This window comes from Mus caroli, unplaced genomic scaffold (genome assembly GCF_978045245.1).
Source record: "Mus caroli unplaced genomic scaffold, Mus_caroli_1 scaffold_4, whole genome shotgun sequence".
Lineage (NCBI taxonomy): Eukaryota > Metazoa > Chordata > Mammalia > Rodentia > Muridae > Mus > Mus caroli.
In genome coordinates, this window is record NW_028227259.1 from 83,902,942 (window position 1) to 83,920,253 (window position 17,312).

Sequence of the window (17,312 nt, forward strand, 5' to 3'; positions counted from 1 at the left end):
GAGGCAGTCTACTGTTGTTCTCCTGGTCTGACTTACACCGGAGTAAAAGGCTACAGTTTCTTCTTCAGTTGTTTGCTTCTGGGCTTTTGGGGAGCTACTCAGTAATCCCCTGGGTTAACAAAGGGGGAGGGAGGGCGAGAGAGCCTTGCATCACGCTGTGGCAGCCTCAGGGGTTCATTCAAGTACCTTAGTGGCTTGCTGTGGTGAGCACCAGGAACAGCCTTCCAGTCTAAATGACACTGTAATTAAAGGGCTTGATTTCAATCAGCCAGCAAGAATCCATTGTGAACTAAGTCTCTGTGTAAATAAATGGCCATGTCTAGATACATAACCAAAACGTTAAGATTTAACTCCTACTTGGCAAGTAACTACCAATCAAAAGAGAAAATACAAAAGGTTAAAGCAAACTGATAGACCTGAGTGGTGGTGGGGAGGGGGGGCAGGCAGCTGGGGTGGGGGTGGGGATTGGTCTGCTAGAATTTTCTTGAATGGTGTGCTTCTAATTTTCAAATAATAGCTTTGTGTTTCTTCATGTTTGTACTGTTTGGCACTAGGAACTTCTCTTTAAAGACAAGAAGTTCCTTTTATTATCTAATACACTTTTGTTAGTCTGCTGGAAATATTATTTTCATCTCTCACCATTCAATTTTACAGTATATAATGGAGTCTCTCTTTCTGTCATACCGTAGACATATAAAGTATGGAAAGGATCCTTTTTAGGCTTAGAGTAAATTATGTATTTGATTTCATTTGGTCGGTTTTATAACAGATAACATTCAAGAAGCCAAAACTAATGTTTAGTGGGGTGGATGTTCTCTTCCCTTAGGAGTGATCTTGGAATCAGAAGGCCTACATCAATTTAAATGGGGGTCACTGGTTTATACTGTCAGTAGGAGGAAGGCACCGCCGGCCAGCTATGCAGGACAGCACTCGGCCAACAGAAGTCTCACATCTGTAACAAGAACACTTTTTCCTTATCTTCAAAGTTGGAATAATAGCTTGCCTGGCTAGCTGGGAGAAAAAAAAAAACTTTATCAGCAAGATCATTAATAACTCGGGACTCAGCTTTTCAAGTCACAATTAGCTGCTCAACAGCTGTGACCTTCAAGAGCTACTCATTATTGTGGGCCCTGGTTGTGCACTCCCACTCATGAGTTCTTTTCAGAAATAGTTTCTCTGACATCATTGACCCTAGGGGTCAATGTGAGAGATGAGTCTTCAGGCACTCATTTGTAAGTCTTGTTTCTGCAGCATGCTGTGTGTGTGTGTGTGTGTGTGTGTGTGTACATGTGCACTCATGTGCATGTGTTGAAAAGAATTCATTGGATGCTTAGTTAATGCTTCAGTATAAATCCAGCTGTTTGGTTGGATCCCAGTTAGGATGATGCCTGACAGAGGGAGAGCCCTCCTGGGAGCAGCCAGGCCATTTAGTGGCCTCAAGTACAGAGTAGAACCGATGGTAATGACATAGCCTCTGCTTTATTTTGATGTGTTTTTAAAGGTCTCAACACGCATGCTTGCCAAACTTGGTCATGCACTGCACCATGTCTCAATGAATCAACGGGGATTTTCAACCTGCTGTGTACTTGGCATATACTGCAACCCAAACTGAAAATGGGGATTAGAAAACTGTAGTCAAGTATGAAATGAAAGCTCTGTCGGAAAAGGAGGACTGGATTATTTTCAGCTTCTTGCCTCAGTTCCTTTATGCCCGAGGACCATATGACTCTGAAGAGAAAGGGATTTGCTTTCACAGGACAAGGTGTGACACATAATCCCTCTGTTCAGAAAGTAGACTTAATTAGGGAGATGCTATCCATCACAGTACAAAAGCATAAGGCCATTGGCAGGAAGGGAAATACAATCCGTTATTGATAACAAGATTTCTGGACAATCTAAATCTAGAATTAGATCTTCTTGTACCCCTAGAGCACCCTGTCAATAAAATGTACATGTGGTGCAGATTTTACGCGTGGACGCTCGGCCATGTTTGAAGCCATTGTTAGCCAGACAAATGGGAAAAGGTGGATTTGCCCCTTGCTCTGATACCCTTCTATGCAGGCCAGGAAAGTGCGTCTAGCCCATGTGTCTCTGAGTTCTCGTTTGTGTAAGTGAGTAAATCAGGTAGACCTGACAGTATATAAAATTTGTGAGAAACTACCCTATATTTCTGTCACATTTCCATGATAACTTTAAAATTAGTTTCCTTTTTCCTCAACGTACTGACCAGAAGTAGAAACTTGGGGGGGGGGAGGGGCAGAACTACTGTCTTTGGTTATGTATCTATGACAAGGCCTCAGAGCTCCATTGAGTAGCTCCAACACTCATGGTTGTGGTCATCCCTGGTTAAACTTGGTGAGTGACAAAATAAAAGGTTAAGACTTGAATACAGGAAGAAGCCTTGTAGGAAATGGCCAGGGGCTGGGGATGTTGATACATTTTCTAGCGTTATTATTGATGTGTTAAAAATAGCAGCTCGCATCTGAACACAGCATACTGGACCAAAACAGTTCCACGTATAAGAGGTTTATTGGGGGAGACAGAGAGGAGGGAAAGTGGCAGCAGAAAGAAAAGGGGGAAAAAGAGGGAGAGGGAGGGACGTTCCCCTTATATATATGGAAAATGACTTAAAGCAGGTAAGAATGGGAAGTGAGCCAAGTGTATTCTGGGAATATGGTGCCTGTTGTCTTGGCAACAGGTCTGCAGGTCCCACCTATGTGATGTCACAGGTTTCAGAGGTCCTGATGCCAACAATTATTACAAATAAGGTTTCACCTGAAGAATTGTTTCAAAGATGTTATCATCAAGCAAGTAGAAGAAAATACAAATTATCAATGATGTGAATATCACTATAGGCCTATTTTAACAAATAAAGAAATGGAAGAATCAAATATTTGTGCCACAGTTCCATAGTCCATTTGAGCTTGCACTCATTGTGTCAAGATATTAACCTTATTTATGTCCAGGTTGATGAGCATCCTTTAAGAGGTGAAATCTGGACACATTGAGGATTTAGTGTTCATTGTAACTTCTTAGGAACAGAAAGGGACATATTTGGTAAGAAGCAAAAACCATTAAGTTAAAGTATGTATTAACCCTATCGGAAAAGCACTGCAGGAAATAGCTCCTAAACAGGGGACACAGTTTGGGCTGTAATGACCCAGAAGCCTGAAGAGCAGAAGCCCTGAAGGCACCGTTGTTATTGGATAGAGTAAAATGGGGATTCCGTTAGCAGTAGGGAGAATTATGGAGAACGAAAGATGCAGGGCAAGTCCTGGAAGGAGTTCATGCCCTCCGCAGAGAGAAAAGGAAAGAAAGTCCCTGGAACAGCTTTACTCTGCTTTCTTGGCTGTCTTTATTTGCTTCACCCCCAGTGAGAGTTCATCCTGAGAGAACATGGCCAGCAGGTGAGAGTAACAGAAAACAGCTGGCTGTTAGTGAGGGAAGCAGATGCTGTTTTCTGGTGGTTTTTTTTTCCCTTTTTTAATGACAGCTGGGCAAGTCCCATGTAGTCGAGTCTTCTAGCTAGACTCTGAAGTGGTCCTTTCTGTCTCCTCATGCCCATATCCTTGAAGGCTTGTGTGTCAGGGAAATATGAAGAGAGAACAGATTGGAGATGCAGTGCTGACATTCCTCCCTAAAAATGATATGGTCCCATCTCCTAGAGCTCACCTCCAGAGCTGCTCCCAAGGAGGGAGAAGAAAGAAATGTGAACCCTGTGTCCCTGGTTTACCCAGAGAGCAGATCCTTGTTGCCCTTCCAGAGACAACTATCTGCTAAAAGGTGAATTCCTCAGTTATCCAGAGTTCCCTTGTGGCACAAAGGGTGACCTCTGCTTTGTTAGAGCAAATAATGTATAAAGAAGGACAGCCCAGCAGGAAGGCCTGCAAGCAGCCTAAACTTCATAGAGAAGTGTGTGCTGCTAATTCCCAAGCCTGCTGTGGCTTTGAAACTATCCTATATTGTGTTATAGCCAGCCTCTCCATACTTTTAAGCAGCCACTTTTATGGGGGGGTTGTGGGGAATTCGATCAAACATTTACCAAGGTGTTATTAATTGCACTTCCATGCAGGATAACAAATATGGGAAGGCAAGAATATAACATAAGTCTGGGTACTCCCATAAGATGTTTTAACACATAGCTTTGTAGCTAGTGGACTGTGCTCCAGTTCCAGTTCCATTTGTAATTGGTAGTATGTTATGAGCAAATATATACTGTAAGTCAAATATTTATACTCTGATTTTAGTTGTTGAGATAAATGATGTAAAGAATACTCCATATCTAAACCATCACTTAAAAAACCTAAATAATAATTCATCTCTAAAATAAATGGGAACCAAAGAAAAACTTATAAGAAAACAAAAGTCACACAACCACTTGCCAAAATCACCCACTGTACAGGCTGTCTTGTTGTTTGGGGATTTTTGTCTATTCGTATTTTTAGCATAGTTGTGATGGTAGCTTTTATCTCTCATTTTTTCTTTCAAGTAAGATTCTGAAATCATCAGACTCTGAAAGTGTTTACAGCAGTTGTCTTTGCATGATCCTCCATTAGGAAGGGAACGGCTGACTTTAATGTGAATCTCTTGTCTGTGCCATTTCATTTCAAGGCAAGATCTTTGCACAGCAGAATTGCACATCCTTGAAGTGACATGGTATGTCATTCTCCTTCTCTCCTCAGAACCCCCACTCAGTCTATTTTCATCACTACATGAACATCGCTTTTACTAAGATCTCCAGCTATTTCGGTGTGTCCAAGTGCAGTATTCTGCCCCCCTGTCTCCATCCTAATTTGCTTCTCGGCATCCTTTTACCTGTTTGGCACCCATGGATGACCCTCATTCCTTTTCCCTGATTTCTAATTTTGGCTGTACATTCACAGAACTGAGTTGATTTTATTCTTTATCTAATAGCATGCTATTAAAATTCTTTGTGTTTTATTTGCTTGTTATTTATTATTCTTGTTACTGTTGTTTTCTGAATTTTCTTTCCCTATAGTTAGCAAAATAGTACTGCTATCCCACAATGACACCAATATTTGGATCTCTGGAAGACAAGAATGAGTTGTCATGTGAATAAGAGGCCAGGACCTTGAAGTAGATAGGTCACTTGAGAGTATCTGGCTGTGTCCAACACTCACAAGTGTTGTGTTTCATAAAAAGATAAGGAGAGAGAGAATATGTTTGATGGAGGTACAGTCAGGTGTGGGGGAGCCTCTGTGTGTCAATGCTGAGGCATCCCTTCCCCCTGAGGGACCAGCCACAAAACAGTATAGTATAGAATAGAGTTTGTTCAGGGAACTAGTAGGGGAGTAGAGAGGGTATTAGAGAAAGAGAAAGGCAGAGTGAAGAGAAAGAGGAATAGAGGCTGGCCATGAGCAAGGAGAGAGAGGGGGAAGGGGAATGGGGAGGGAGGGGAAAGGGACAAGAGGACAGAGTGAGAGCAAGAAAGAACAAGAGAAAGAGAGGAGGGGTCAAGCAGCCTGTTTTATAGTGAGTCAGGTATACCTGGCCATTGCTTGGTAATTGTGAGGTGAAGCATACTTGGCTGTTGCCAAGTAACTGTGGGGCAGAGCTTAGACAGAAAGCTAACAACAAGGATTCTTTGACATGAAGACAGAAGTTAAAACAGGCAATATTCATTGTTGTGGAGTATGAACACATAAGTATATGCAAGCTGAATTTTTCTACTAGAGCACAATGGAACACACACCCACTGACCTAATGTGGTAGCTCAGCGAGATCCAAACAAGATGTTTATCCTTTATTCTCCAATCGTAATTTTCTTAAATGTACCCTGGTTCTTAAAGTGATACAACACATTTTTTTCTATGCATAAAAACACAGATGGTGTATCTCTTAACTCTTGCTCTAACCATAAGACTTGAAAGAAAAGCTGATGAGAGGAAAGGGAGTTTATGCTCCAGTTACACATGGTTCTTCTGCCCATCATGGGGGAAGCTGGAGTGGGTTAGAGCAGAGCAGAAGGATAGGTAGAGAAATGCTGATTCGCCCCTGGGTGTCTCTTCTCTTCCCCTCTATTCTGTCTATTCCAACAGACCATGAGATTGGGTCTCCAATATTCAGAGTTGGTGTTCTCCCTTCCGTTAACCTCCTGCAACCAGCCACATATGCATAAATACACATGTGCCTCGCTTGTTTTGAAGGTAATTCTAAATACAGTCAAGAAGATTAATCATCACAAGCCTCTCTCTTGACAACGTGAAACCTCAGTACATCACTTTAAACCATACAGTTCCATTCTGTACCCCAAGAGTACCCCCACTATATCCATCTTACAGTGCAAAATGGGATCAGTCCAACTTCAAGAGTCCCCATAAACTTCAGGTTTTAACACTGATCCAGATTCCAAGTTTAAAGCCTTCTCTGAGAAACAGTGGGGTTATATGATATTGGTGAACTTTTGAATAACCATGCTTTTCACTCTTAAGATACAATATCATAGAATAAACATCCCCATTCAAAGATGGACTCATCTAGAAATACAGGGAAAAAAATGGTAGGGCCAAACCAAGACCAGAGATTAAAAGGGTGAACAATTAAAGCCTGCAGATACTTGCCTTGCATCAGGGCAGGGCACCTGTTGTTGTGATCTGAGTTCCATTGGGCTTACCAGCCTAACTTTGTGGCGTTGTCTTTTGTACCAACACTTCCTTGCCCACTAACTAGTTCCAAAAACCTAAAACAAAACAAAACAAAACAAAACAAAACAAAACCCTGCATAAATTTGAGCACTGTAACTAATTGTTTCTAACACTAATTTTCTGTATTAATTACTATGTTATTATTACCACTACAGTTCCTGATAGAACCCACCTTTTGAGAGCAATGATTTAATTGGTCGGTGGTTTCAGGTTAATTCCCTAATTGTTTTATCTCATGGACTTAGAGAAGGTGGGTGCAGGAAGAGGCCAGGATGGATGGAGCCCCAACACTTCAGTAGGCTATGTTCTTCTTTTAAGTACCACCTCCTTTATTACAGTACCTTTCAATAAAACCATCTTATATGAATTAAGTAAGAACACAATCCATTGATTAGATGGTATGCTCATTCATAGCTAGTTTTTTTCTGATCATGCCAGCACAGACATAGCCACAGTTGTACCTCATCCATCCTGTAAGTGACTGTGAATCCTGTCAAGTTTATCTTGAATATTAATCATTATAGATGGTGTTGCCATTTTTATCGTTTATTACCATTTTGGAAACATACATACGATTTTCCCTAAATTTTATTTTGTATTTTGGCTTGTGAATCACAGGCCTTATATATTCTAAGGCCCCCTCTTAAAGCACCCCCCCCTTCTTTGTAAATGACACCTTGGTAAATGAACTCTGTATTTTTAAACAGTGACTTAGTTTAATAAGTCTAACTGGGTCATACTCCATTATGTAACAGTTTCATTATGGAATAGTATTTTGTAATCTTAGTTTTATTTCTTCTCCCCCTACTCACCTTTTACCTAAAAACAGAATGGACAGAAATTTCTATGTTGCTGTGAATGGGGTATGTGGGACCCTGTGCTCTAAATATGATGCCTGTCTCAATCACAAGTAACCCAGTCACCAAGTTAGTTTACCTGCAAGTCAGTCTCCTTGCTAGTCAATCAATTTATTTATTTACTTACTTATTTATCTTTGATGCTCTGAGAAAAGTTTCTTTGTGGCGTCCTGGCTTCCTGAAACTAGCTTTGTAGACTAGCCTGTTCTTGACCCACAAAGATCTGCCAGTTCTGCCTCCTGAGTGCTGGGATTAAAGGCATATATTACCACTGCCTAGTGAGAATATCTATTTCTCAACTATACATATTTTTATTATATAAGAAGGCTCATTTATCACTTTACATCTAAATTAAGAAAGTGTAGTGGAGCCTCTTAGAACCAAATTCATTATATTCCAGTTGATAAAAAACAACTATTATCCATACTATATAATCTTACAATGAAAGAAATGCATGTACAATCTTACAGTAAAATAAAGGGAATAAGTTGCATTGTAAGGAAATATAGTAACTTCCATTTTGCCTCTTAAAGGGAAATATTAACCAATATGTATTCCAGAGCTCTGTTATTTATCAAGTACAACAGTATGGTTTGACTACAGACAAAAGCATTCCAAAGAATTCAGTGAACACCTTTGAAGACCAATGAACTGTGCCGAATTTACAGAAGTATTGTCTATTATATTACTATTTAAAGTGGTGGCCTGAGGACAACCTATGTCAATAAATGTACAGTAAACTTAACATATGCTTCTTCATGCATTCCTCTTCCCCACTATTTTGGACAGCCAGTTGTGGCTGCTCTGTTAGCACCTATAACATTTCAGTCACAGTGAAGTGGCAGTTTTTGACAAAACTCTCACTTGGGAGCATCGTGTTAGTTATTCTTTCTGTTTAGACTGTTCATCCTCGTTGATATGAGAAGTACCTCTGCAATCCTCAGTCTAATTGCCACCTTGGAATAGAGAGTTTTTTCTTTAAAAAAGTATTTATCAATCTTTGTTTATTCTATCATCATGTCCAAGTCTCAGTGGAAGACTGGATGCTATTTTCATGTTATTTAAAATGTTTACTCTTGAGTTGAACCTAGTGATTCATGCTTATAATCTCTGTACTCAGGAGGCTGAGGCAGGAGAATTGTTTTGTTTCAACCTTAACTATATATATATAGTTATATAGTTATATATTATATATATATATTATTTATTATAGTTATATAATATAATATATATAATATAATATAATTATTTATTATAGTTATATATTATATATATATCAATTTATTTATTTACTTACTTATTTATCTTTGATGCTCTGAGAAAAGTTATATATATAACTATATATATAGTAGTATACTATATATTTGTGTGTATACATATGTATACATATACTTTCTCTTCCAAATTCCTCTCCTATTATTTGTAAAATATTATCATCATATTTGAAACATTTTCTCCTAGTTAAATGATTGTTATCTCCGAAAAGCTTTGAATTATACCTGTAACTCATTTTGTATACCTATAACATTTTAAAATAATGTTTCTGATTAGAACTGTAAAGTTCATAAATTTAGTAATATAAAACAACATAATCATCTAATAAGTTTTAATAATCTTACTTTCTGTGCAATGTATTGATAACCTTAACCTCAGAACTAAAGTCTGTTGGAAGGTGTGTTCTATCTTGAGTTTTATACAGTATCTAATATATTTGTTGAAAGGAAATCTATTGTAGACACATGAAATATGGTTTTTATTCATCTTTGCAAACATATTTTTATATTCATTATTTTACTTTGCCACACACTGAAATTACACATGAAGTCTACATGTCTATCCTAAGTTTGATACTTAGAAGACTAGTAGAGTCTTACTACTAGATTTTTGTGTTTCCCCTAAAGATAAGGCCACCTAAAGGATATTGAAAAAATAGGCAGTGCTGTTAATAAAAGAGCCAGCATAACAGATTAAAGTTATTTACTTCTTTAAAAAAAAGAGAATTATGGACGTATGGGTTTATTTCATGGTATCTCAGGTCTGCATCTGAGTCTATCCATCCATCTTGCACTTAGGCATGCAATACTATAGTATGATTATTTGGCATACTTTGATGTCCTTTGATCTTTGTTGAACCATTTTGTTCAAAAATACAGAAAAATGTCTAGGTATTTTGGTGTGGGAAGTGCTGGCTTGGTGCTATTTTTAGTAATAGTCTGATTAAGGAACAATGTACATATGAGTGCAGAAGTGTTCTTCTCAGTGAGGCTAATTGATTTTAAGACATTGGTTAGGACTGAATTTTAAAACCATGATATAGTTATTAATTCATGGGTCATTAATCCAGGGAGCTGGCCAACTAAGTTGTTACCCTGTTAAATAATTGACCTATAAATCCAGGTGATTCTTTAATATCTCAGCATTTACATTGTAAGTCGAGGCTTACTTATTCTCTACTGTTAGTGTGGTCTTGTGGGGTGCGTGTGTGTGTGTATGTGTGTGGTGTGTGTGTTTGATAAATACTTGATATGCATATATATGCATATATAGTACATATATTTGATAACACCTGATATGCATATATAGTATATATATTTGATAGTACCTGATATGCATATATATGCATATATATGATGATATCTGATATATGCATATATCAGATATCCTCAAATGCATAGTGATATCTATATAGTTTGAATCAGTTTTGTGATCAATGAAAACATATCTCAGAATTCAAATTTTTCATTTTAGCCTGAATTGTAAATATTTATTTATGAATATCTCAGATGCTAGGGAGCACTACACTGTATTCATACAGGGCCATGCTGGGCTAACTATAAGCTGTGACAGCATCTATAGCATTAAGTACGGGGGTGGATGTGGCAGATTTGGTTAAGAACCTTTCCTACCTCTTGCACTGTTTAATCCCTAATTATAAGGTAATATGCACCGATTACAAATTGCATACATTCACCGCACAGAAATATAGTCATGCCTGGTTTACTACCTGAATTCACAGAGAGAAAATACTGGAGAGTAAACCACATCTTAGGTCTTGTATGGATTTCAAGAAAAAGCAACCCATGCTAGTAATTACAAAGCCAAAAAGAACTCACGTTCTGAAGGAGCTGTTTGAACTTTTACATAGATCTCCCTAGTACGGATTCTGTACAGCATGGTTTTATACATATATACAATTTCAATTTAAATTTCAACACGTTACCCCATTCACAGTCAAATGTCTTCACCAGGAACTGTGCTCCAGATGATACATTTGGATGTTTTCCTTAGTCTAGAAACGAGCTCCCACCTTTTCTTCTAATGTCGGTGTGCACGCAACCTACAGTTTCCAATCCCTCATTCCATCTCACTGGAAACTCTGTCACTTGTGCACAGTACTGTGTTTCTAGTGTGTGAAAAGTTAGAACTATCAATTGTATTTTCTTTTTTCTTTTTTTTCATGTTGTGCTACAATCATTTTTTTTTTTTTTTTTTTTTTTTTTTTTTTTTTTTTTTTGGTTTTTCGAGACAGGGTTTCTCTGTGTAGCCCTGGCTGTCCTGGAACTCACTTTGTAGACCAGGCTGGCCTCGAACTCAGAAATCCACCTGCCTCTGCCTCCCAAGTGCTGGGATTAAAGGCGTGCGCCACCACGCCCGGCCTTACAATCATTTTTTATTATAAAGTCACATTTAAATTCTTAAATTGTATCTAGACCTTTTTAACTGATACTGAGTAATATTTTAACCTTTCACTTTTTTAGGAGGAGTTTATTTTTAAAGGGGGAATTTTTTACTTTTTTTCTTTTTTAATTAGGCATTTTCTTCATTTATATTTCCAGTGCTATCCCAAAAGTCCCCCATACCCCGCCCCACTCCCCTACCCACCCACTCCCACTTCTTGGCCCTGGCATTCCCCTGTACTGAGGCAGATAAAGTTTGCAAGACCAATAGGCCTCTCTTTTCAGTGATGGCGGACTAGGCCATCTTCTGATACATATGCAGCTAGAGACACGAGCTCTGGGGGTACTGGTTAGTTCATATTGTTGTTCCATCTATAGGGTTTCAGACCCCTTTAGCTTCTTGGGTACTTTCTCTAGCTCCTCCATTGGGGGCCCTGTGATCCATCCAATAGCTGACTGTGAGCATCCACTTCTGTGTTTGATAGGCCCCGGCATAGTCTCACAAGAGACAGCTATATCAGGGTCCTTTCAGCAAAATCTTGCTAGTGTATGCAATGGTGTCAGCGTTTGGAGGCTGATTATGGGATGGATCCCTAGATATGGCAGTCTCTAGATGGTCCATCCTTTTGTCACAGCTCCAAACTTTGTCTCTGTAACTCCTTCCATGGGAGTTCCCAATTCTAAGAAGGGGCAAAGTGTCCACACTTTGGTCTTCATTCTTCTTGAGTTTCATGTGTTTCCCAAATTGTATCTTAAATCTTGGGTGTTCTAAGTTTCTGGGCTAATATCCACTTATCAGTGAGTACATATCATGTGAGTTCTTTTGTGATTGGGTTACCTCACTCAGGATGATGCCCTCCAGGTCCATCCATTTGCCTAGGAATTTCATAAATTCATTCTTTTTAATAGCTAGTAGTACTCCATTGTGTAAATGTACCACATTTTCTATATCCATTCCTCTGTTGAGGGGCATCTGGGTTCGTTTCAGCTTCTGGCTATTATAAATAAGGCTGCTATGAACATAGTGGAACATGTGTCCTTCTTACTGCTTGGAACATCTTCTGGATATATGCCCAGGAGAGGTATTTCGGGATCCTCTGGTAGTACTATGTCCAATTTTCTGAGGAACTGCCAGACTGTTTTCCAGAGAAGGACAAAAACATAACAAGCACTTGCTGCTCATTTTTCTTTTCTTTTTCTTTTAGATATTTTCTTTATTTACATTTTAAATGTTATCCCCTCCCCTAGTTTCCTCTCCAAAAATTTCCCCTTACTTCCTCCCTCCCCCAATTACCTCTTCTAAAATCCCCTATCCACTCCCCACTCCCCCTGCTCCGCAACCCACTCACTCCCATTCCTGCTCCTGGCATTCCCCTATACTGGGACATAGAACCTTCTCAGGACCAAGGGCCTCTCCTCCCATTGATGACTGACTTAGCCATCCTCTGGTACATATGCATCTGGAGCCATGAGTCCCACCATGTGTTTTCTTTGATTAGTGGTTTAGTCCCAGAGAACTCTGAGGGTACTGGTTAGTTCATCTTGTTCCTCCTATAGGGCTGCAAACCCCTTCAGCTCCTTGGGTACTTTCTCTAGCTCCTTCATTGGGAACCCTGTTCTCTGTCCAATGGATGACTTTGAGCATCCAATTCTGTATTTGTCAGGCACTGGCAGTGTCTCTCAGTCAACAGCTATATCAGCATTTTCGACTTACCAATGTCTTTGAGTCATAACTTCGTAATGAATTTAGGAATGGACATCTGTACAACATTAACACATAATGTCCTGAAATGTGGAGGCTATCTCTCTACGAAATTCAACATTTTATTCGATATATTCAATTATTTTAACTATGCTAATTCTGCCAGTTGATAACTTGTTATTTAAGTATTTAAATATCTTCAAGGAATTCAGAGTTTATTAGTGGTTGAAAGCTTGCCTGGCAGTTTTGAAACACTGGCCTATATACTCTAAACTAGATAGATAAATATGTAGAAAATATCTGCACTAATTATAGGTATGATATACAATTTTAATATTTAATTTTTATTTTAATTTCCCTGTACATGTCTGTGTAAATACATGTGAGTACAAGTGCCTTCACATGACACAAGGGAGAGTCTCTTCCCCTGAAGTCGGAGTTAGAGGTGGTCCTGAGCTACCTGTTGCAGATGGTAGGAAATGAACTTAGGCCCCCTGCAAGAAGAGTATGCCCTCTTAACTGCTGTGACATCTCTTGAGCCCCATGGACATGTGTCTTGCTAAGGAGTTCACTGGATAAAAACGTAATTGAGGGCTTAATGACAATTATAGACTCACATGTCACTTAGCTGACACATTCAGCTACCAAGTACTGTTTTAATAAAACAATCTTTCTCAGGGTCTGTTGGCCATTGCTTTATTTACTGTCTCTTTTTAGCTCAAGTAACTTCTTACAGACTTTTTCTTTGTAGTGCTAGGGTGGAACCAAGGGCCTACTGTATGCCAGGCAAGCTTTGTACCTGCAAGATGCATTTTACTCTCAATAGTGTAACATTTGATTTAGACACTTATGTCTACAGACATTCTTTCTTATTTATCACTTAGGAAATCTTCAAAATATTTCCAAGTTGAGTCAGAGGGACACAGCCCTCAAAGTTCATCACAGTGTCGTCTGTATCCGTGGGAAGAGTTGTGCCACTTGTCTTTTTAGGATCATGGCCAAATGTACTTTTAGCCCTTTAAGCTAATGATATCAAAGGTTACCTCTGTCCAGTCTTGTTCCCTGCTTTTCTTTTTCTAAATTTCTTCTTTTCCATTTTTAAAAATTGTTCTTCTTTATGTGTCCTCCATTCCAGTTTTTATCTTGTACTATCCAGTCCCACTAATATTCTGAAGACCCACTGATATTTCAGAAAATGACAATACTGAGAAGCAAAGGCATATTTTTTCAGTTCTTCCTTAGTATGGCAAAAATGACATGGGAATATTGGAGTGCTGTTGAAAGCTGTGTAGCCTTTTTGACCTCTTGGTAGGATTTAGCTCAGGATGTGGAAAAGGCCCACATTAGGTCAGCAAAGTACCCCAAGCCAATGGCTTTCGGGTTGTTAATTGGAAGAATGAAATTCACAGGCCGTTGAGGTTGAGTTTCAGGAAAGAAGAATTTTATTATAGGGAGCTTAAGGGGAAAAAATAAAGTCAGAGTTACTGTGCAAGCAGAGGGTCCCAGGATTGGAGCCCCAGTGATGGTATGGTCTTAAGGAGGGGTTAAGGACTTAAGGGAGAGACTAAGCTTAGGGAGACTGTAAGGCTGAGGTGCTGGGTCTCCTTGGCCCAACCAGGTGTGTAGCTGCCACATCTCGGTTTCTGTCAGGAGTCACAGGGAGCTCTGAGGCACACGTAATCATTTTCTCAGGAGATAACAGAGAAGCAGGACCAAGAGCTGCCTTCTGTACCCCTGCCTTCACTGGAGATCTCCGAAGAATTGCTGGGTTAGGGTCTCTGCCCGGTTTGATGAGTTTTTAATCTCCTTTTCTTATCCAGTAATGCATGATAACAAGTGATTTGATGCCTATAAACTACCTCTTACTTGTTGTTCCTTAATTACACATGTTAAACATTAAAGCATACATTATAAGGCAGCATACATTTATAAATGGCAGAAATCCTAGACGTGTCTTTCACATGAGGAGATGCTAATAATTGACTAGACAGACTCATATCAAATTTTATGTCAGTGTGAAAGAAAGAAGATGTCTTGAACATAAATATTTCTGGAGAAATGGACAAAAGGTACACAGGGGACAGGAAAGACAGACATGTTGGTAGCAGAATCTGGTTACAGAAGGGGGGTCAGGGGTAGCAGGGTGCAGAGAGATGGAGCTGAAAAAAAAACCTCATAATTTTATCTAAATTATTTGTCAATTAAAAAAAAACAGACATGCGAAAGTACTTGTAAGGAAGAGGGAGCTTGTGAGAAGGATGGGAAAGATATAAGAGTCGTGACAGAAATCAGGATGCACGATATAGATAGGAGAAATTGTCAAAGAACAAATTGAATGGAAGTTTAAAGAATAGACTATGTATAAACAAACTTTCAAGACTCTATTCAAACCTGAACAACTATAACTTTAGTTAGAGGAGCAAGGGAGAAGTTTTCTTTAGCTGGGTTAAAAATGTAACAATTATTCTCCCACAAAGAAATAATATGTTCCAGAATACTAAGTAAAGCTAAACAATTTAAGCTATTTAGCATTAAAATGCAGGCAGCCTCCCACGTTGATTACATAACTGGTTGGAGGGGCTGAATGACTGTCTCTTCTTTTTTTTTTCCCTCCCAAAAGAAGTATTGATCATTGGATAGCCTCAACATGCAGAGATAGGACTGATTACGATTTCTGCTATCACAAGCGCAGTTGAAAGGAAATTTCAATTATCTAATTTCATTGTGCAGGCTTCACTCAAGTGCTGATCCTGTTCTCAAAGTCTTGCCCAGTGGAAGTGCTAGGCTAATCAGTGTCTAGGCAACAGGATGTTTTGTAGACTTGGCCCAAGCTCTCTCAACTTCTCAATTAACTCCTAGGACTGACATCTTGGGGCTTCCATGTTCCGAAGCCAGGACCAAGTTAACAGCCCATTTTGAAATTAGCTTATGCAAATGAAGAGTGCTTGCACTGTAGCAATCTAAATTTCCATATCAATGTGATGTGGAATTCTCTTTAAATTACTACTTGAGCTGTGCTTCCCCAGGAAGGGAGAGCTTTTGAGTCAAAGCTGTGTAAAAGCAGGAAAAAGAAACCCAGAAATCCAATGGCCATTCTTTGAATCCCCCTGGTTTTTTTTTGGAATACAGGGTGTACCCCATGTTCATTTGTAAGATTTAAAGAGCTAATTACTTTTATCTTTCTCAAGTTTGGAATTATAGCTCTTTAAAGATAATTTATATTACACCCACTACAGACATTTACTATGAAGCAGACTTGAGCCTTTATAAATATATCTGCTTAGTTTATCATTTTAAGGGAATATGTTTGTTTATAAGGGTTTTTTTCTACCAAATGAGTGTTTTTGGTCTTTATTTTTGTTTATGCTTTCTCTCATTCATTTCGTTATCTCTATACATACACAAGTTGTGGAGAGGAGAAAGGGGGGGGGAGAGACAGAGAGAGAGAGAGAGAGAGAATTGACTAAAAACTATGATGATAATTACTTTTTTTTTTTCTTTTGGTTTTTCGAGACAGGGTAGCCCTGGCTGTCCTGGAACTCACTCTGTAGACCAGGCTGGGCTCAGTAATCCGCCTGCCTATGCCTCTGGAGTGCTGGGATTAAAGGCGTGCACCACCACAACTGGCTGATAATTCTTTTGTAGGGTGCACTGGTGAATCACTTTAATCCTCCTGCTAAGGAAGGAATAAACTCAAATGAGTTTGAGGCCAACCTGGTCATAAGGAGTCTCAGGCTACTTAGTAAGACACTGGATTTGGCCTCTCAGAGGGTATCTCTCTGCCTCAGTAGGGAAGAGGAAGACATATGTACACTTCTTTCCTTTCTGAAATGGAAAATTGTTTCCTACTTTTACAGTAACATGAGGAGAGGGATCTTACACATTTTACTTTTACATATTATATGCTTGGCCCACTAAAAGGAAGCAGATCTCAGCCTTATATGTGGGAAAGGCTATGGAACTCTTAGGGAAATAAAATTATATATATATATATATATATATATATATATATATATATATATATACTATAGAGATATTCTGTCTCTTTTTTCAATAAGTATCTGTGTTCCAGATGCTGAGAATAATGTAGTAGAGGAAGGGTGTAAGTGACAGATATAATATACCCTTGTGAAAAACGTCCACAGACAGAGTAGAAAAGTATGAGAACTTGGTTTGGAGCTAGAGACAGGGTTCATGAATTGGAAGTAACTGCTGCTTTTGCAGAAGACATCGGTTCAGTTTTCAGCACCCATAACCACCTGTAATTCCAGTTCTAAAGCAATCTGATACCCTCCTCTGGCCTCTGCTGGCACGTCAATATACATAATACGTGATATATCATATCATCATATGTGCCATAAGTAAGACAGGGAAAAAGGAACAGGATCCCTAGGGAACATACTCAGAGAAG

At 39.0% G+C, this 17,312-nt stretch overlaps 1 protein-coding gene across 31 annotated transcripts in view; it reads left to right on the top strand.

The window, feature by feature from the left end:
- Adgrl3 (adhesion G protein-coupled receptor L3) overlaps positions 1-17,312 on the top strand; it is a 778,447-nt gene that overhangs the window by 321,856 nt on the left and 439,279 nt on the right. The gene's annotated exons all lie outside the window — the stretch shown is intronic.